General features: G+C 35.1%; 1 non-coding gene across 1 annotated transcript; it reads left to right on the forward strand.

The window, feature by feature from the left end:
- The first annotated feature begins 18,212 nt into the window (after nucleotides 1-18,212).
- Nucleotides 18,213-18,292, forward strand: TRNAL-UAG (transfer RNA leucine (anticodon UAG)). The gene has a single exon. It is a non-coding gene; the product is annotated as a tRNA-Leu (tRNA).
- Nucleotides 18,293-22,167: the final 3,875 nt, after the last annotated feature.

Below are 22,167 nucleotides of genomic sequence, written 5' to 3' on the forward strand. Positions count from 1 at the left end.
TGTAGGCAACTGAAAATAGCAACAAGCATGACAAGCATACTACTGCATGGAACTCCTTCTTCTGAATGTTGGAAATAAAGAAGCTTTCCAGCAATGATACAATGTCATTTTAAGAAAAATGTACTTTCTCTTCCTTGTGATCTTCACCCTCATGCTCTAGAATGACCATGACTGGGGGCTGTATATGAGCAATGTTAGTATGCTAATAGAAACCAAATTTAAATAAAGCTTCTACAAACTAAACAAAATTCATAAACTTCAAGATAGACTAAGATGAGCTCTCAATTGAAAATATGAGCCATTAATGGGCTCTCTCAATGAGAAGCTCTCTTGTTGAGTAGCTTTGTCTAAAAAGATAGGATGTATGCTCAATATGCTTTCAAAGGCTTCAATGGATGATTGTGGATTTTTGGTGTGGATAGATGGCTTTAGTATGGATTTGGCTCTCAAAATAGCATTATAACTTTACTTCATGGATTGTGTTAAAATGGCTTGGGAGAGGATTCCTTAAATAGGCAAAGGGCTTGAGGGATCAAGGGCTAGGATGCAAGGATGGGAAAAAGCTCATGGAGGGCTTAGATTGCATGAGAGGAGAGCACATGGATTGTGCTTCCTTAGAACCAATCAAAGAGTGACACATGTCACATGGTGAGAGGATGGAGGAAAGGGGAAGGATGAGTCAACAAAGGAGGCTCAAGGGATAAAATCTTCATAAAGACCCTCATAATGACTTGTAAGAGCAATAAAATGGCTTGTAAGAGTCATTTATGACCTAGTGGACTTCATAAAGTTTTATGGTTGAGATATTTTGAGGGTGATGAGAGCAATTTCGACTTGGACTTGATTAGGAAGGTTTTAAGCTTGCTTAGGCTTGTGCAAATGATTAGAGGATGGATTAGGATGGTTTAGGATTAGCTTAGGGATAGGCAAGTGGATGGCATTTAATGAGGGTAGGTGAAGGAGGAGATATTTGTTAACTTTGGCTTGGGTTAGTAAGTTCTTAACCCATGTTTAGGGAATGTGACAAGGTTAGGAAGGGATTAGGATTAGGTTTAAAGACATTTTCTAGAAGATTCTAGACTTTGGATGAGGATAAAGACTTTCTAGAATAGTCTAGAATTTCCTAGGATGAGGATGAAGACTTTCTAGAAGAGTCTAGAACTTCTTAGGATGAGGATAAATTAGATTTTTAGGAAATAAATAAAGTTTTATTTATTTCAAGGGTTTGGGTTGAGGAGATATTTATTAAAACTTTTTTAATAAACATTAGGATTAATATTTAATCTTAATTAAATATTTTGAGTTGGGATTAGGGGTAGGAAATGATGGGATTAGCTTTTAATCAAAATTAAAGAAGGATTAGAAGATTTTGGAAGAGGTTATTGGTCATAAGGAAATTGGCCAAGTTTTGGGCAAAAAATAAATTTTTTATTTATTTTAGGATTTTTGGTCAATTTATTAATTAAATAATTAATAAATAAGGAAATAATGTTTAAATAAGATTTAAACATTTTTGGGAGGGATTCCTTAATTAAATATTTTTAATTAAGATAAAGGGATTTAATGGCATAAAAATTAATTAATTAATTAATTAATAAATGATGATGTCATCAGGACTTTTTCAGAAAATAAAAATACTTTATTTTCTAAAGGTTTTTAGGTGTCTACATTTTGCCCCTCTTTGATGTGATGCCGCAAGTGGCATGGCATCAAAGATAAGAAAATAAGATGCCCAAGGCTTAGAGCAGAAGAGGAGAGAATGGACTGTGAGATGCCCCCTCAAAAAGGCAGCGAGGAGAGAAAGCGAGGCTCGACGACTTCTTGAAAAGTACAAGAAATTGAGATGAGCCAAGACACAGGTTTGGCAAAGAGAAGGGGCTGAATTAGCTCAAACTCTCACTACGAGAGGATGATAAAGGGAAATCAGGGGCACAAGAGGAAACAAGCTTAAGACTTTTGCGAAGGTGGAGGATGAAGGAGCAGAGCGCTATAAAAAGGAATCCAAGATAGGGAGATGGATGAGGGGATTATAAAGCTGATGCAACAGGATTTCAAAGAGTCAGATTGGTGGAAGATGGGTTTCGGAGATCCCTAGGACTAGGATTGTGGATCCCTAAAGATAAGAGTGATGAGTGATTCAAAGAGATACTGATGCATAAGCTGGGGTAGGAGAGACGGATGCTGGATATGGATGGGGGATAACGGAGATGAAGGAAAACCATTGAAGCTTTTTGAGTGGGGAGATACTTCAAAGAGAAGTACCACCATGTAGTTGAGCACTAGATTTGCTATAGGACTATTGGTTAATTGCCAAGGTTACCAAGAACATCAAGGCCTTTTCACCAACCGTCCAGAGGACTGACAAACTAACCCAAAACAAACACACAAGGATTGCCCCAGCATCACACATGAATCCTAGAGGAAGCAGCGTGGGAATGACACTGGAGAACCCACAAGCAGAAAAGAAAAACAAACGAAAGACTTGATCAAGACCTTACGCTCTAATTGCCCCATTCGCAGCATACCATGATATGGAAGATCGTGGCAACCTTGAGGAGGAAACAAAAAGATTGCTTGGAAAAGATTTTTCAAGACCCAAAAGGGAAGATTCTAAATCAAAAGAAAGCGAAAATCCAAAAGAGAACCATTTGCCAACGAGATGGGTAGGACGAGGTACTAACGGACCAAGATCAGACATGAGGAAAGCTATATCCTACAAGGATCTATCGGAGAGCACCTAAGCTGATGGATCCGGATGGGTGATGCGTCTAGCAAGCTGAACTAAGAAGGATAGCACTTTGGTGATAGGAGATCTAGCTAAAGGATGCATTGGAACAGCTAACCAAGGGTTGTGCGATGTGTGCAAGATGCTAATCAAGGAGGAACGAACACAAAAGTTGGATAGATACAATGGTACTAAGCTAAATAGGATGTACAAGCTGACAGACCAAGATATTTACAAGTAGGCTAATCAAGATATGGTACAAGCTAACAGACCAATGATAGGTATGATAGAGATGGATAAAAATCTCAGGATGAGAGGATAGTGAGATGGTTCGATGTTGTGCAAGATGCGAAAGCTAAGGGTGGGGTGATAGTGAAAGATATGGATTTGGCAGGATGCATCCAATGATGAGGAGAGATTTTGTGACCAAGGATAGCTAGAGGAGCAGGATGAGATGGCTGGATAGGATGGTAGATAGCTAGGATTATGATGGATATAAAGAGATGACATTGGGTTTGCATGAGGATAGCCTAGAGCTAGATACCACTAACAAGGGAGGATGGACAAGACAAGATCTCCAAGGAATATAGTGCCCCTAATCAGAAGATAACATGCAGAAGGAGGTCTTATGATGGATGTGATAGGATTGAAGATAGGATGGAAAAAGTTGAAGGGGCTAGGGAGATGGATGATAGCTGAGATGATTGGCTGAAGCTGCATAAGATTAGTGGATGGTGTGAGATGGAAGCTGGAGGATGGAGGATAGGTGGATAGATTGGAAGATGGAGTTGGATGTCAAGAGATGACCAAAAGCATGAGGGTGATAGGCTAAGCTGGGGATGGCGAGATTGCGCATGACGCTTGTTTGCCAAGTTTTCATCATGGTACTTGTCCAAGGCGCTTGAATTGCCAAGTTTTCACTAGTGGACGCTTTATTTTTCTTTTCTTTTTTGACTTTTTGACTTTGGACTTAGTTGGAATGATTTTGGCTTTCTTCAGCTATTTTGGCTTTTTTGGAATTTTTCACTAGCTGTTGGAATGTTCAATTTTGTTGCTAGCTGTTGGTACACCGGATGTGTGATTTATGCAATAGATCGGATTAGATGGGACTGATGGTAGGAGATAGAGGGATGAAAATGCTGGAAAGGAGCATGAGATGGTGATGCTCGCAAGAACAACATTGGCACATGTTGGAACGGGTGTGAAAAGGGCATATGGGGGATAGATGGTAGATGCGAGCGTGATGGAGGATTTGTGGAAGCGTGCTTGGGGATATAGGCACCCAAGATGGAGTTAGGAGATGGGGGACATGAGTCACTAGATGGGGGATTAGCAATGGTGGATGCCATTATGCATTGGGTTTCAACTTTTTTCTTGGGGATCCACATGGTTTTGGATTTTCTTTTCATAGGCTTTTGCATTGTTTTTCATTCTTTGATTGGATTTTTCCTTTTTGGAGTATGTCTTTTAGAATAGACATATGATTGCCTAGGATGTGGATTTTCAGCTTTATGCATTTTGAAGTTGGCATTTACATTGTTGTGGTAAGCTTTGGGAAGATGGTTAGGAGAAGCTTTGTGAGATGGAGAGGATATGAAAGAGCATGCAGGGGGATGATGATGGATGATGTGCCCTGATATGTGCCTTTGTTGATCTTGCATAGAAATGGATGGAATAGGATTTTTATGATGGCTGATAGGAGGATGGAGGATGGTAGATTTTGGGACATAGGGACCCAAAATGGATTTAGCGGATGAAGGGGGGATATGGTAGGTTGTTTTGGGTTGCAAAGATGGTGGAGGGGGGATGACATAAGATTTCTTGAAGGAGTGATGGGAGGCTGGCATGGTGGGCTTGGAGATAGGCTTGGTTTGGGGGTGTGGTGTACCAACACCTTTAGATGGTGAGCCTTTAGATACATATCCAAGACCATGAAATCCTAGATTTTTTTGTGCAATAATAGGCTCTTTGATTCCTTGCTCTTGTGGTCCTAAAACTTGACCTTGATAATGCCATCGATTGAGCATTTGAACAAGCTAAGGAAACTTTTTGCTTGCAAAAAATGGTAGAAGTGATTTATTAGGTGTATTGCAATGGGGAGATACTATTCTTAATTCTTCTGCTGAGAGAGGGCCACCGTGGATGAATGTAAGTGAACCAAGAGGGTAGATTATAGATGGTGGAATAGCTTGGATAGGTGGTAAGATGGAAGCATGGAGCGGGGGAGATGGAAGGACAGGATCTTGATGTAGCTGGTGGGATGACAAGATATCTTGTAGTGGAGGAGATATGGCTCGAGGTTTTGGAGATGGAGGAGATGGTGACTGCACTATGGATGGAAGACATGGTACGATGATATCTTCATTTATGCTTTGGGGGATGTGAACATGCTTTTGGGCAGGATCTTGATAGGATTGGTTTGGAGTGGATGGTGTGATAGGAGGTGAAGGGATGGATTCTTCAAAGGCAGCAGATGGATAGATGGGAGATTCAATAGTGGAGATGGGTGAGTAGAAGATGGATGCATAAGGGTCATTACGAGAGATTTGGGAAATGCTTGGAGGCGATGTGGATAGGATTTGGAGGGATTTGACAGGTGGTGGGATTTTGATGCTTGCGGGAAGTGGAAGGATTTTAAGCAATTTGATGGATGGTATGGGGATGATAGCTATGGGAGATGGAGGTGATATTATAGATGGGGAAGCTTCATCACTGACTACTTCACATGGTTGGATTAGATGACATGGCTTATCGACTGTTGGAGGCAACTTTTCTTGTATTTCCTCTAGGAGATTCCTTGGAGACTCGTGTGTCAAAGGTGGAGGTGGATTGACAGGAATAGCTAGTGTGATGGGGGTGCAAGATTGGAAGCTTGGTTGATGGGGTGATGGAGGGGAAGCTGGAATAGCAAATGGCATGACTAGATAGTTTGGAATAACTCTTGGATTTTGGGGGATGCTTGGGGGAATGTTTCTAAGGCTTTCAATATACTCGTCATAGTCAACAAGATTTTCATCATCATTGGAATAGGAGGTGGCGGGAGCAAGGACAATGCGACCAAACACATCATGATAGGATTGTTACTTCATGCTTTGATGGTGAGTTTGATGGGGATGGGGTCTTTTATATGGATGAACACGGAAGCTCATGGTTGGATTTGGGTTAAGTATAGATTTTGGATTGGCTGATGAAAGATTTCCTAGGGAGAGTCAAAGCTGTATGACAGACCTAAGGAGGATTGGATGGAGATTTTTGGCTGTCCTGTGGATGGAAGACTTCAAGGGCATGTTGTCAAAAAGTGAGAGTTTTGCTTTCCTATGCGCTGGATTGGTGGAGATTGTGTCAACTTAAGGATAGACTAATGATCCTATGGGCATGACACGAGATTGACCACTTGTAGTTCCCAACCTTTAGCTCAAGGTGATGAGGGATAACAGGTGACAAAACTAGATTACCCTAGACAAAGCTCTGTCAAAAGGATAACCGTGGTGAGGCTGGTGGATTGGTCGAATTGATTGGATAACAAATTCTAGCAGAATGACAACAACTCTCTAAAGGCTTGGGTGTGATTTTGGATTGGGTTTCTAGCTGGCTAGGGGGATGATTTGGATGGACTTTGGATTTGGGATTGTTCTAAGGAAAGGAACTAGATAGATTTGGTTGCAGCGGGGGAGCTTGGATGATTTTCTGATAAGGCAGTGACTACGCTAAGTATGCCTTGAGCTGGGAGATTTTTTCTTTTTTGGGATTTTGACCAAAGTTGGAAAACATTCATTCAAAAGCTATGAAAAAATAAGCAGACAAAAGTTTTGAGCAAGCACGTCAAACACACCAACATCTTAGGAAGCTTTCTACAAGGATGAAATTTGGTTTAGCTAGGGAGTCCTCGATATACACAAGGTACATGAGGCCCAAATCCGTAGATGAAACCAAAAAGATGTCACACAGCTGAGAGGAGCGGTAACCCACTTCTCCTCTTTCACTTCTCAAGGGTATAAAGTTCCTTGAGGCTTAGCCCGAGTGACAAAATCTTGATTCCAAGAGAGGTGTCTTTGGATTCACCTCCCAATTTTTATACTTCGTCGGAACGCTGGAGTTGAGGTCGTCCCAAGGGGTGATGAAATCCCCAAGAAGGCCTCCTAAAAAGTGTAAAACAAGACCACATACATGATCTTGGGCTTTAAAAGACACGCATTCATTCCAATTGATGATTTAGATTTTGTAAGCTATGATTGAAGACACTTGTGATTATGGCATACAATGTTCATTCCAATTTGACAGCGTCGTTAGCATAATGGAAGTCGAGAGATCGTCAACATAAGAAATGCGAGCATCATTGAAAATGTGTCAAAACCATGCGATGTTCATTGATTGTTAGGCATTCAAGATTGAGTGTGAGTTTGTTTTAAGCCCAAAACAAAGGTGTGTGAGATTCAATTTCAAGCGCACGCCTGGAGGCCCTCCATGTCAAGATTTGTCCAATTTTTATGCCCAAATGAAGTGTGAGCGAGATTAATGTGCATTCAAGGAAAATTTGATTTTAATCCATGGCATTCAAGAGTGTGTTTAGCAACATGCATTCAAAGACAAGTGATTAAACATTCAAGTTTTTTCCTTTGAGCATTCAAGATTGAGATTTTGTGTGTTGTTTTAAGAACTTTGAAGTGCTTTGTTTTAACCTTAGATCATTCAAGATTGTTTTGGACTCAAAAGTGAAAATGACTCTTTGGACTTTGCTTTTCATTCAAGATTTTGTGTTCTAGTTTGCATGTTTTAAGCCCAAAAATGATATTCCTAGATTGTTTTGATGCATAAAAAACCTAAGAAACATTCAAGATTTTGCAACAAGACATTTGTTTGGAACAAATAACAAAGCTTTTTAGGACAATTTTGGCAACCATTTAGGACTCTTAGTTTTCATGAGATTTTTAAAAAAACTTTAACATATTTGCAAATGAGGTTCATTTTATCCTTGATTGATGCTTTGAGTTTGATTTAGATTTTAGTGTGCACTTAGTTTTGATTTTGAACCTTTTGAAATGGAAACTTGAAGTTCTTTTTAAATTCCCAAAAATGAAGTGTTCCTAACTTTGCATGAATGCATCTAAAACCTTGATGTTGCAAGGATGCAAATGATTAGATTGGTTTAGTTTCACTTGTTAAAAGATTTTTTCTTTTTTGCAAATTTTTAATTTTTTAATGGATTTAAGTATGATTTGGGGGTTCATTTTAAGCACTAAAAAGAAGTGTGTATGATTTTGCTTCCTTAAAAAAAAAATGGCCAAGATCTCCCACAAGAAGAAGAAGAAGAAGTAGATGGAATAAGAAGAATATAGACAAGAAGAGGAATAAGAATTCCAAGTGCTTTGTCCACCTATAAGCTTGAAAAATCTGCAAATACTATGAGATAGACTATGAGTTCCTTTGTCTTCTTCATGCTCATGTGGACCTACAAAACCAATTTATACAATCTTACCAATCACAAAAACAAGAAAAATTAGCCAAAATCAGCAAATAACATACAAAACTTGACTAAAAAAGCTAATGAAGATGACCCATGCGGGGTCCCACCGGGCGTGCCAAAATGTATATGAAAAAATGTTAGTATGCTAATAGAAACCAAATTTAAATAAAGCTTCTACAAACTAAAAAAAATTCATAAACTTCAAGATAGACTAAGATGAGCTCTCAATTGAAAATATGAGCCATTAATGGGCTCTCTCAATGAGAAGCTCTCTTGTTGAGTAGCTTTGTCTAAAAAGATAGGATGTATGCTCAATATGCTTTCAAAGGCTTCAATGGATGATTGTGGATTTTTGGTGTGGATAGATGGCTTTAGTATGGATTTGGCTCTCAAAATAGCATTATAACTTTACTTCATGGATTGTGTTAAAATGGCTTGGGAGAGGATTCCTTAAATAGGCAAAGGGCTTGAGGGATCAAGGGCTAGGATGCAAGGATGGGAAAAAGCTCATGGAGGGCTTAGATTGCATGAGAGGAGAGCACATGGATTGTGCTTCCTTAGAACCAATCAAAGAGTGACACATGTCACATGGTGAGAGGATGGAGGAAAGGGGAAGGATGAGTCAACAAGGGAGGCTCAAGGGATAAAATCTTCATAAAGACCCTCATAATGACTTGTAAGAGCAATAAAAGGGCTTGTAAGAGTCATTTATGACCTAGTGGACTTCATAAAGTTTTATGGTTGAGATATTTTGAGGGTGATGAGAGCAATTTCGACTTGGACTTGATTAGGAAGGTTTTAAGCTTGCTTAGGCTTGTGCAAATGATTAGAGGATGGATTAGGATGGTTTAGGATTAGCTTAGGGATAGGCAAGTGGATGGCATTTAATGAGGGTAGGTGAAGGAGGAGATATTTGTTAACTTTGGCTTGGGTTAGTAAGTTCTTAACCCATGTTTAGGGAATGTGACAAGGTTAGGAAGGGATTAGGATTAGGTTTAAAGACATTTTCTAAAAGATTCTAGACTTTGGATGAGGATAAAGACTTTCTAGAATAGTCTAGAATTTTCTAGGATGAGGATGAAGACTTTCTAGAAGAGTCTAGAACTTCTTAGGATGAGGATAAATTAGATTTTTAGGAAATAAATAAAGTTTTATTTATTTCAAGGGTTTGGGTTGAGGAGATATTTATTAAAACTTTTTTAATAAACATTAGGATTAATATTTAATCTTAATTAAATATTTTGAGTTGGGATTAGGGGTAGGAAATGATGGGATTAGCCTTTAATCAAAATTAAAGAAGGATTAGAAGATTTTGGAAGAGGTTATTGGTCATAAGAAAATTGGCCAAGTTTTGGGCAAAAAATAAATTTTTTATTTATTTTAGGATTTTTGGTCAATTTATTAATTAAATAATTAATAAATAAGGAAATAATGTTTAAATAAGATTTAAACATTTTTGGGAGGGATTCCTTAATTAAATATTTTTAATTAAGATAAAGGGATTTAATGGCATAAAAATTAATTAATTAATTAATTAATAAATGATGATGTCATCAGGACTTTTTCAGAAAATAAAAATACTTTATTTTCTAAAGGTTTTTAGGTGTCTATAGGGGCAACATGCATTGTTACAAAGCCTTAAGAAGGGCTTGGTGAGCTTCATAAAAAATGTCAAAAACCTCAGACACCCCTAACTCAATTGAAGATTCCTACAAGTTAGCAATGAGGGCTAAAGAAAGGATAAAGAGGAGACAAGAGAGATAAGGTATTGGTAGAAATCAATCAAATAGAGGTAGGGATGTTAGCATGAATGTCAATGATACTACTTTGGGGGAGTATCCTAAGCATTGGAAAGTATTGACATGTTGCATTCATGACTGTGTTTGTCATTGATGTCAACATAGTATGGTTTCTGTAAAGACTGGCTGAGTAGTAGACCTCTGAGATCTTAGTTGTATGGATAATGGTTTGATTTTCTAGTGATGTGTGATCATGGACATGTTCAGCACAATGTCCTGATGATGTGGTTCAGTGTGCAAAGTCTAAGTCGAAGATGTACTGAAGTTGTACCTAATTTATAGAGAGCAATATAGAAATAGAGCATTAGGAAAGCAATTCCTAATGGTTGTTTGCTATCTTACATCTAAGATGTAATGAGAAGATGCACAGTCAAGAAATGATGGAGGATAGTTTGTTACTGATGTCAACAAGTGCGCAAGCCCTAGTATCATATGTGTGAAGTTTTGTATAGACTGTGAGCTAACGATGATATTGTAATTGTAATTAATTAATTATCATATTATAATCAATTGGGAAAGCCTCAAGACCAAATTAAGGAATTATTTTGAAGATACATAGTATAAAGGAAAGATATTTTCCTTGATTTTAATGTGTTTTGATCATTGTATAAGTGCAAAGTGCCAAAAGGAGCAGAGTGTTTAGTAAATGCGTGTAAGAAATCCGAGCAATTATTGGATGCAATTTTTGTGATCTAGTTTCAAGATCTGAAGGAGCAGAAATCTAGTTAACATGCCATAGGAAGAGGAAGGAAGTACATTTTATTTCTATTATTCTATAAGGAATAATACAAAGATCATTTGGACAATGGGTTAATTGGTCTTGTCCTTGAAACTGTTTGGGCAATGTTTCCAACTATCTTCCACAACTTCGAACAAGGTTGGAATCTCCTAACAAGGATTCAAAGTCTCCTAATAGGGACTCATATGTACTAAATATATTCATAAACTCCTAATAGGGTTCATCCTCTAACAAGGGACACTTATATTAGTACATCATCTTATGGGTACCATCCCCACCTAGATTTTCTCTCTGATCAAGGGTTTCTGTACTTAACATATCTAGTGTTATTGTGTATGAGTATCTTGTCTTGGTTTCTGATTATATTGCTCATATGGTTAAAGTTTAATAAGTTTGATAGTTGTGATATTAGTTATATAATTTATTCACCCCCCCCCCCCCCCCCACCCCGCTTTCATTTATATTGGTGGACTATATATTCTAACAATTAGTATCAGAGAATCAGGTCCTTGAAGGATAAGCTTAATAGCTTTGGGAGATCGATGGCAAATAATTTCAAAAAGGATAGTCCTAGATTTGATTGGGCCAACTATGACGGTTGGAAGGAGAAGATGAAGACTCATCTATTGTGCATGGGTCTAGGTTATTGGATCTTGACAAAGAGTGAGAAGAAAATTGTGAAAGAAGATAAGCTTGAAGAATGTAGTGAAGTAGAGAGAGATAGATTCATGTGTAACATGAGAGCTAGAGAAGCTCTACTATTAGCTCTTCCAGAGAATGAATATAGTCAAGTAAAGTCACTTCAAACATTTCATGAAATTTGAAAAGTATTATATGTTGATCTCATATTGGTTTTGACAAGTGAATGTCAACACATTTAAGTTATTTATGTAGTTCATGCAAAACTAGTAGTACATGTATATGTGTGTGTGTATATATATATATATATGTATATATATTAGACCATGTCAAGTCATAGTGAGTGTCGAGCCACTCATGTGCCAAGTCACTCAAGTTCCAAGTAGATAGTATATGCCAAGTGACACTGGAGTTGAGTAAATAGCGGATGCTAAGCAATATAGATGTTGAGTCATAGTAGAGAGATTAGTGTATGCCAAGCATCAGAGACTTCAAATGCCGAGTAAAATAGTTTTTGACATATTTGTTTGTAAAGACACAAACAACTATGTAAACCATTTTTGAGCCAACTTAAGATTGAATTTCTATATTTTGGAGATAAGGATGAATCTCTAGTTGGATTCCCTATGCAATTACATGTAGCCAATCAGAAAATGGGAAGGATTAAGTGGAAAAATTGATGAATATCAGCCATAGATTCATACCTAACCCTAAGTCACTAACTCTTCTTAAGGAGGAAAAACACTAAACTCTTCATAGAGAGAGAGCAAGCGTGTAAAGAATTGAAGGAGCAAAGAGAGAAGTTTGCATGTGCAAACAAAGAATTTATGGTGACTTAGAAGTGATGAAGTGAAACAACATTGTAGAATCAGTTAAAGTAGAGCAGAGGAAAGGAAAAGGATACAACAAAGAGATATTTGATCGAGAAGGATCAAGAAGACATTATTTTAGAGGTGATCTATTATCAAACAAGTAAGTGCTAACCGTAGGATCAAAGTAGATACATTCTAATAGGTGATTTCAGTCAAAATCTCTTAACAAAGTAGTCCTAATAGGCTGTATGATATCCTTTAATAAGGTGCTTACTTAGTTGTAAGTTAAAGTCCTCTAGCAAGGCATACTTCTAACAAGGTGTTGAAATCCTCTAACAAGGTGAGACTTAACAGTCTTTGTAAGCCTTTAATAGGGAAAACCTTTCACAGGGTATATCATGGTTCATGGTCAAAACATTGTAACCATCATTAGATACACTTTATTACTGCAGTAGTGAAGATTTGTGGGTTTCATCCCTACCCCAGTTTTACCTTCTCATTGTAACCATCATCGGATACACTTTATTACTGCAGTAGTGAAGAAGTTTTACCTTCTCATTTGAAGGTAAACTATTAAGAAGATCAAACAAAAGGGGGTTCTAGTTTTTTTTGCCAGGAAAGAATGCCCTTTTTCTGCAGACTTTGGGCTTCTAAGAGGGGGAGTTTTTTGCTCTTTTATATTCTAATTGTAATGCAAGGGAGGGGGAAAGAAAGCAGACTATGGATTGTGGAAGAGTAGAGCTTTTGTTCTTTTTTTGGACTTTGTGTTAAGGAAATGGAGAAATTTTGATTTTAAGCGTAATGTAAGGGAGGGAATTTATGTTTCTTCTAAGTAGTGATTCTGATGCAAATACATAATAAAATCTATGTAATCTTTTACATTTTAGAGAAGGGAGATTTGAGAGATAATTGCACATCAAAACTTAGATTTTGGGTAGTTATCTTTCCACTAATTATGATCTTCGTATAATTTTCAATTTTCTCTAGATGCATTTTAGTGTTGTTGTTTTCTGAATATGTTTGATTTCAAGATTTTTGAAGCTTTGATTCTTCACTTTCTCAAGAGGATGGAAATTTTATTCCTTTTTTTCATTCTCTTTGTTATGTAAAATCTAGGTAAATGGACTTTGTGTCATTTATTTTCTTTAGTTGCTTAGTTTTTTTCACATCTATATTGTGTTTACGACTAGATGTTTGTAAACATTTCTTGCCTTCAGGTTAAAAGCATTGTCACTCATAGTGTAGTTGATTTATTGCAAATCTTACATGGGGAGTTGTACCCAAATAAATTTAGAGGGCACTTATGCTTTTCAATAGCGAAGTGACCCAACTATTAGTGTATATTCAGTCTTCCTATCTAGGCTTTTGGGGACAATTTGTATGTTTTTCTTTTGAGGACAATCTGTTCACTAACAGGTATCTAGCTACCTTAAGGTTTTCATCCTCTTCCACATGTGACCTCATATAAATATTTTGAAACTCCTTGTATAGGAACTTACATCAAGATCCCCTTGTTGTATATTCTACCTTTTTTGATGCAACTAAATTTCATAGTCTTCTGGCATATGTGCTTCTCTCACCTTAAGAACCATCCCTTTCCATGAAGTGATAGGTTTATTGCCTTCTTTTCCCCTCTCTCTCTGAATGAATTTCTCATGTCAAAGTTGATCCTCTCAATCTTGACTTTGTCACCCTAACCTTCTAAGCCTTTGTAATGTTGTCACACTCAAAATGGTTTTCCATCCCTTCTATCCAATCCATGACTAGATATGCTTCCATCTTTCCACTAAACAATGGAATGCCCTCAAGTGTCTTCCCACTCATATCCTTCAATGCCTTCAAGAAAGGCTCCTCTATGAGAATAGGGTTTGGTATAGGAACTTCATCCTCTACAATAACTTCTATTTTTTTACCATCAACCTTTCCCTTGACTTCATTAGTCTTTTCTTCCACCTGATCCAACTTACCCTCTAGTTAAACTAATATTTGAGAGACTTTTTTTCTTCCTCTTATGCATGCATCTTCTTTTCCAATTCTACATTGGTCAGCATTTTGGTTTCTCCTACTAATTCTTCTTTAGTTTGAAACATCTATCCACAAGCCAAATCTTGTGTGGCTCTGATACCATTCTGATAGGGAGGTTGGATGAGTCACTCACTGAATCATGCTCTGAGTCTTCTTCCAAGACTTCTAGGGTGATTTTTCCTCACCACTTGTCACCTATGGGACCTTACTTTTTTTAATGATCCCATGGTCTCACTATCCAACCTAACTATCAAGAAAGATCACTCTATCAAGTTAAAACTTGACACATTCACACTCCTTCACTTTAGCCCTTAAAGAAAACAATAGGGCTCACAAGCCCCAAATCTTGAACTTGGCCTTGCAAAGGTATGGAGGTATTGAAAAACACTTCTACTTAACCAATTAGGTATGTTTGACATCCCACCAAGTTCATTTTCCAAAAGTAACAATAAAAAAAAAATTAGGTTTCTTGGTCCATTTGGCATTCCCTCAAATATTTTTGAGGTCTAAGGGTCATACTCTTTAATTCATTAACCTAACCCAAATTAGGTAAAAATAGGGCTTTTTAGGCTTAACTAACTGGTTCAAAAAGAAAGTTTGTTTTGGGATTGTTATGGGATTTATCTGAACCTCTCCCCTTAATGATATGGTGGAAAGTCTTTCTTCTTCAATGGCTAAGAGAAATTAGGACTCTATCTTTATCCTCTACAAGCATTGCACACTTCAGTGTAGTCTTCCCTAGCCAAACTCACCATAGGTTTGCCTAGGGCAAGACTTTTAAAATGATTTCTTTAAATTTGAGGGCGCTTGCTCCTATAAAATTGAAATACGTGTAGTATACTCACTATCCCCAAGAGGTCGTATAGATTGAACAATGGGGAAGTGAGTTAGATCTCTATCTTTAAGAACTGCCTGGACAAAACTAGTAATAGTGTGGAATCAAAGTAATTTTTAAAAAGGTAACAAAACTAATCAAAAATCATATCTACCAATGCGTAGATTCAAGAAAACATGCAAACTAAAAGATTTTCAGGTACAGTATGGATCTTGCACACCTAACTAACCACTATCATAAAAAAAACTAAGAATTTGCTCAAAAAAATGCTTAAAATGTTGATTGTAAAAACTCAAATTTCATACATTGTACTTCCAACCCTACTCATAGGTCTTCTCCAACCTTATATAGGGGGATGGGGTGGTTATGAACTCCTTCCCAATGACTTGCAACTATTTTTCAAAAAGTTGCAAAATTGCACAATATAACTTTTACCACTTTTTGCAACTTTCTAGCAAATTGGTCAAATGACCTTTCTAGCTCCTCAAACTTAACCACAAACCCAAACTATGGTAGAAACCTTATCCTAACTCTTTCTAGACCACAATGACCTCAAATGGCATCATCATCATGCCTTGTGCCAATCTGAGGGCTTTAGGACTTGCCAGCCCCTAATTGCACCTAGTAAAAAGGACTACCAACCTATGAACAAAACTCTCCAATATACTCCAACTATGGTCAACATGACCTTATCCTTCACATACAAAACTCCCTAAGCCTCACACTTGCACAACAGAAAGATGAAACTTGAGATTGCTTAAGTAATCTTTGGTGCTCATGCACCACCTCTTTTTAGGTATTAGTCAAATCTATAGTTACAAGGTTGACTTATAAAAAAAATTAATTCAAAATTTAGTTAACTTTAATCCATTATTTTTCCTTTAATGACTAACATACACAAATTTACCTAGTTTATGGTTATGCTCTTATATGGTCAAATCATTCCATTAATCATCAACATTTTTCAAGTCATATCTACATAATATGCATTACAAGAGTTCAATTTGTATACTAAAAGGAACCATTATTTGTAGAGGTAATCTCTAATCGTGTGCATATCTAAAGAGTTTTAATATGTATCTTGTACACATTTTCATAAATTGACTTAAGAGAAAATGTCCCCTTATCACACAAAAATAGTCCTTATATATTTATAAATACAATAAAGGACTTCCAACTTTATAGATCGTTGAAGCATGTTCATTAATGCTAATGTTGTTTAGTTTTGTGTTTGCTTTAAGGAAAGTGTTTTAACACATTTATAAAATAATTAAAATATGTAGATTGCATCAGGCTATTGTCTTATTTATTTGTTCATTAAACACACTCTAGTGTAAGCATTTCTTACTTCATTTTTATATAAATAAGTTATTATATACATATATAAACATTTATTATATTCATACTTAGGTCCTATATACATATATATAAATAATACATCCTTTGATTTTCCCTCTTTTTTTACAAGGTTGACTTATAAAATAATTTAATTCAAAATTTGGCTAACTTTAATACATTATTTTTCCTTTAATGAACAACATACACAAATTTACCTAGTTTATGGTCATGCTCTTATATTTGAATATGATCAAATCATTCCATTAATCATCAACATTTTTCAAGTCATATCTACATGATATGCATTACAAGAGTTCAATTTGTACACTAAAAGGAACCATTATTTGTAGAAGTAATCTACAGTCATGCACATATCTAAAGAGTTCTATTATTTATCTTGTACAAATTTTCATAAACCAACTTAAGCGCAATTGTCCCCTTATCACACAAGAATAGTCATTCTAATAAAATCATAAATACTACCAACTCTCAATAAAAAAAAATAAAGGAGTTCAAATGAGCTAAAATGTAGAGTGTTATGAGTTACAAGATCAAGTTTGTTTATACATGCAAGTTTATGAATATTTGAATGTAATAGACATTTCCAAATGAACCAAATTGCAAGTATTATTTCCTTGTCTATCATGTCCTCCAATTCTTATTATCCATCCAAACCACATAAAGTTAATTGCTCCATTAGTATGTATTACTAACATGCTACAACTTCGGTAACAATAAAAATATATCTTTCTATCTAGCTCCCTAGATTGGGCTCTATAGAATATTTGAGCATGAAGCATCATTATATGTGTAATTAGATTTCTAAATTTGATTGTGTAAGTTTCTTTTATCATCAACGTTTCAGATCACACTTTGCGATCCAATATTTCAATTATTGCATTCTCTCATCCTAATGATGAATCACAGATTGTGATCCAAAACATTAATGCTAAAAAAATGTACACAATCGAATCTAGAAATCTAATTACACATTTCAAATAGATTGTGGAAATCTAATATTGTTAACATCATTATAATCAAATTTACAAAGTGGATAAAAACGTGACATTACAAGTTCAAAGACAAATACAAAAACCTGCAATAACATTGTGTGTGCCTGTGTTAAAATTAAATCTTCAAAATAAGTATGGAAATACATCCTAGCATAATATAAGAGACATTTCTTTTCAGTAAAATCTTTCTCTTGCATTTCTTGGCAAACCAAGGTCTATGATTGATACTCATGTGAAGATAATTTATACGAACCTTTAGAAAACCATAGATTGATTGCCCACAATTACATTATCGATCTTAACTCTTTCTACACTTTATAAATATTCATAATGTTTCATATTGTATTTTGAATACTCTATAACTGTCAAAGAAGTCAAACACTTCTTTTTAATTTATTTATATAAAGTCGTCAACCCATTTTGAAATTATATAGGACCCCTCTCCTACTAATAAGACACAACTTAGTCAAAATAAAAGTAAGTCCTAAACCTTATCCAATAATCAGAACCTTATTCACAATCATTCAATACACTTTGTTGCTACATAACTAATTTTATTTTTATAAACCTTTGTATTTTGCATTTTCGTCACTTCATGAATGTACAAGTCAAATTCAATTTTTCAATTAAAGGAAAAAGGATGGAGAAGGACAATAAGAGGCAGAAAAGCAAAGGGGCGATGGCTTAGCGCAAGCCATTCCGCAAATTTCCACTGCGAGCTCCGTGGATTCAGTTTAGCGTTTGGAAATTTTACAGAGCTTTAAAAAATTTCTCGTACAAATTATACGGTTATATATCTATAACTCTTCAAAATCAACGTAACGACAGTTTGGCCGAGTGGTCTAAGGCGCCAGATTTAGGCTCTGGTCCGAAAGGGCGTGGGTTCAAATCCCACAGCTGTCACACGACCCTTTTCCGGATTAGATTATCATTATTATCACTATTAAGATCCTATAATATTTCAGTTTTTAGAATGATTACATGATGACCAATCTATTTTAAATTACCAGTCTTTTAATATAGATTAAAATTTCTCAGTTTTTTTTAATTTAATTTAGGAGTAATTTTTATGAATTATATAAAACTAATACTTTTTTTTTTTCTTTCTCTTCCTCTTCCTTTCTATATATAATGAGTTGGATTTGGAGAAGAGAGTAAGTAGAGGTTTATTTAGCTTTCATAGTTATTTTATTAGTAGAGTTCTTGTTGGTTATTATAGTGAATGATGTTGAAGTAATCCCCAAAACATTGTTCTATAAATTCCAAATTTTGATCATGCTAAATGACTAGAATTTTAATTCCCAAAACTTACCATGAACATTAATGAATAAAAACACAACCAACAAATTTTTCATATTAACAATTACAACATAACAATGTCATAATGCATACAAAACACAAATGATGTTATTATACATGATCATGATGCTCAAATATACAACAAGAAAATTGTAATCCATTGTGTGATTACTCATTAAGGTTTAACAAGGACAAAATGATTTCAAACTATATAACTAATTTATGTACACATATTGGATTTATCATACAAACCAATAAACTTAAAGGCAAGTGTAGTTTATTATCCAAGTACTTAGTTTGAGAAAAATAAAGAAATGCATAAATTAAAAGCATCATAGTGTAAGATAAAATATCTAATCAAATCATTATTTAATTACTCATTATAATTCATGAAGATATAAAGGAGAGAATGCCTAAAATATAGAATCATTCTAAACATTAAAAGTAAATTCTTAAAAATTATAATATTTTAAAATAAAGTTAAAGCTTCATGATATAAGGAGACTAAGGTACAGAAACAACTTATTCCAATCATAAGAGACTAAGGTTATGTAAAAAAACTTTTAAAATTTACAATAGTTACACAAATTAAACAATAAAAAATATAAATATAATTCATACTACAACATAATAATTTTCATTAATAAATCTCTTTTGAGAAAAGAGATACACTCTGAAAGTTGTCCAATATATTATTTTGAAATCAACAAGATTACACTATACTTATTAAAGTAAGTTTTATAAGGAGTGCAACCAACTAGAGATTTGGAGGCAACTCAATAGTCATCAAACCTTCACACCTAATATGACAATGCATGGTCATAATATAATGCACTCATAAAATAGGTTTGAAATTCAACATAATATCTATTATTGTATTTGAGATTTAATAATGAACAATCCAATTTACAAATAAAATTTAGGCATTAATTCCAGTAGGGTATGTGGCCTTGGGCTTTGTAAGAGATACCCCTTATACCCCCTACTCCTCATTTTTGATATATAAACCTATTCTAATTGCAAGGACCTTGAAAAAAAAAATTTGCTAAGAATCTCCCACTTGTAAAACACCTTACAAGAGAAACAAGACTATCAACAAAATGGTTCATGGGGCCAAGAGGCCTATACTTTAAATATCATTTGAACTCTTGTATTCCCACAAGCTTATTTGAATAAGTTGGAACAATTGTCAAACTATCTTTCCTTAGCTATCTTTTTTTTAATATCTCTTGACCATTTCTCTAAAAAAAAAAATAATACATCAATGTGCTTGGTCCTATAATGAAAAGCCAACTTTAAACCTAGGAAAAATGCATTATGATTGCCAAAATAAATTGGCATTACACCTTAGTTTATTCTAAGATACGAACACAAGCCCTAAATTGAAATGGATTACTTATAAGCATGAGTAGTTGTCATGAACCAAGGGGTATGTGCAGGATCATGGTGTAGCAAAAAGTGGCAATATGAAAAAAGTGGAGTTTTAAAATGTCTAAAAGCATTTCAAAATCTGCTCTAACTTTTTTCCACCCATCCTAATACCAAAGCAAAAAGGTGATACCAACCATTTTCAAGTATTTGATATTATATCAGACACCCTATCCCATATTGGATCCCTGATATGATATAGGGTATCCAATATAATATTGGGTACCCAAAACCTGCAACGACAAATTTAAACCAATAAACTCGAGCATTTTTTTTCATTATTTCTTGTTTGATTTTGGTGTTTACTTGCCCCCATTTCGGGTATACGATTGCAAATCGGGTATATGTTCTAGGCAACCTCAAGTAAGTTATTTATTTTGTTTATTTGATTTTTTTCATTGAATTATATTTAAAATTAGGTTTTTGTAAATAGAAATCATTGATTTTTTAATTTTAATGTAAAATTATTAATACAAATAGAAATTTTTGAATTCTTTACAATTTAATAGGCATGGTTGACCTGAATGATGTTGATAATTGTTGGAATTCTTTAGGATAACTGACAGGGGAGGTGAATCAATTATCCAAAGTCTAGATGTACAAATAAAACTTTTCAATTCTTAGTAGACCCATATCCATAAAACCTTATCATGCATGCATCCATTAGATCATACAATACTTAAACTTTGTAGGTATTGTCCTAGGTCAAAACAACTTTGTAGAAATGTAAGCATGAAACACCATAAGAATATTCACACAACTTGACACAAGGATTTTACGTGGAAACTCAATTTGGAAAAAACCACCAGTAACATGCTACTAATTCTCACTCTTCTGAAGTGATGCCATGTGAAAGGTCAACCCTATTAAAGGTTACAATACACACTGTTAAATGTGACCTTGTTAAAGGATTTCAATCACCATGTTAGGAGTGAGCCTGGTTAGAGGAATTTAGACCATTCCATTATAATGTCACCTAGTTATAGGATTTACAAATGACTATTAGGTCAACCTTAATCCAAAGGATTTGCCCTAGACTAATACAATGATTAGAAAGTAATAGCAAGGATTGATCTGATAACAAATTACATCTCACTTGTAGATTATAGATCTCTATTCCATTCCTCCATTATGCTTGGCATTCATGCTCTTCAACTTTGATAGCTTTTTCACCTTTCAAGCATTTATACTCTTAAGCCTTCTTGCTTTTGCATGCCAACTGTAGTCACCTCTATTCAGCCATTGAATGAAGTAATACACTAGACTCCTTGTCTTCCTTAGGTTCTTGCACATGACAACCTTTTCTTCTAACCAATCATCTCTATAAATACAAAATTTAGATATTTTGTCGCTTAACCACAATTTTCCATTTTAGAGTTAGGTAGGATTAGGTAGGATACAATGAATCTACCCACTTTTTCATTTGGTTCCTCTAGAAACTTCTTCTACAATCTTCCTTGCATTCGCCTAAAAATGGTTTACCTTGAATTTTGTGCCACCAGCTAATCATAGTTATCTTCCACATGCTTCACATAATTCAAGAAATCAAATTAGTCATCTTAGATTCTTCAAATCTTTGATTTAACAAATCTTTGATTTAACACTATTTGCTATCACTCGGCATTTGTATTGTTCAGTCACTTAGTCAACACTAGTTCACTCAGCAAACACTAAAGTTTACTTATGTTTGGCACCAACTAAAATTTACTTAGTATATACTAACAATCACTCAGCTTGCACTATTTTTCATCTTTACTCGACACCTCTTGTTTTTCACTCGACTTCTATAGATTTTTGCTCGACTTGCACTAACTACTCAGTAAGGCTTGGTAGACACTTTTCTTACTTGATCTTCTTCCAGTCTTAACTTGAGCAATATTTCATTTCAAACTTTAAGTAGACAAAAAATACACTATAGTATCAATGTCTTACTTGGTCCCAGTGCTTCTTTTACATACCAACTAACTCAACCTTTCTCTAGGTGCTATTGTTATCTCTTCTTTTCAAATCCTCTTCATCAATCAACTAAATGATAACTTTCAAACCAAAAA

Source organism: Cupressus sempervirens, chromosome 3, assembly GCF_028749045.1.
Source record: "Cupressus sempervirens isolate cs-2001-9-10 chromosome 3, ASM2874904v1, whole genome shotgun sequence".
In the NCBI taxonomy this organism is placed as follows: Eukaryota; Viridiplantae; Streptophyta; class Pinopsida; order Cupressales; family Cupressaceae; genus Cupressus; species Cupressus sempervirens.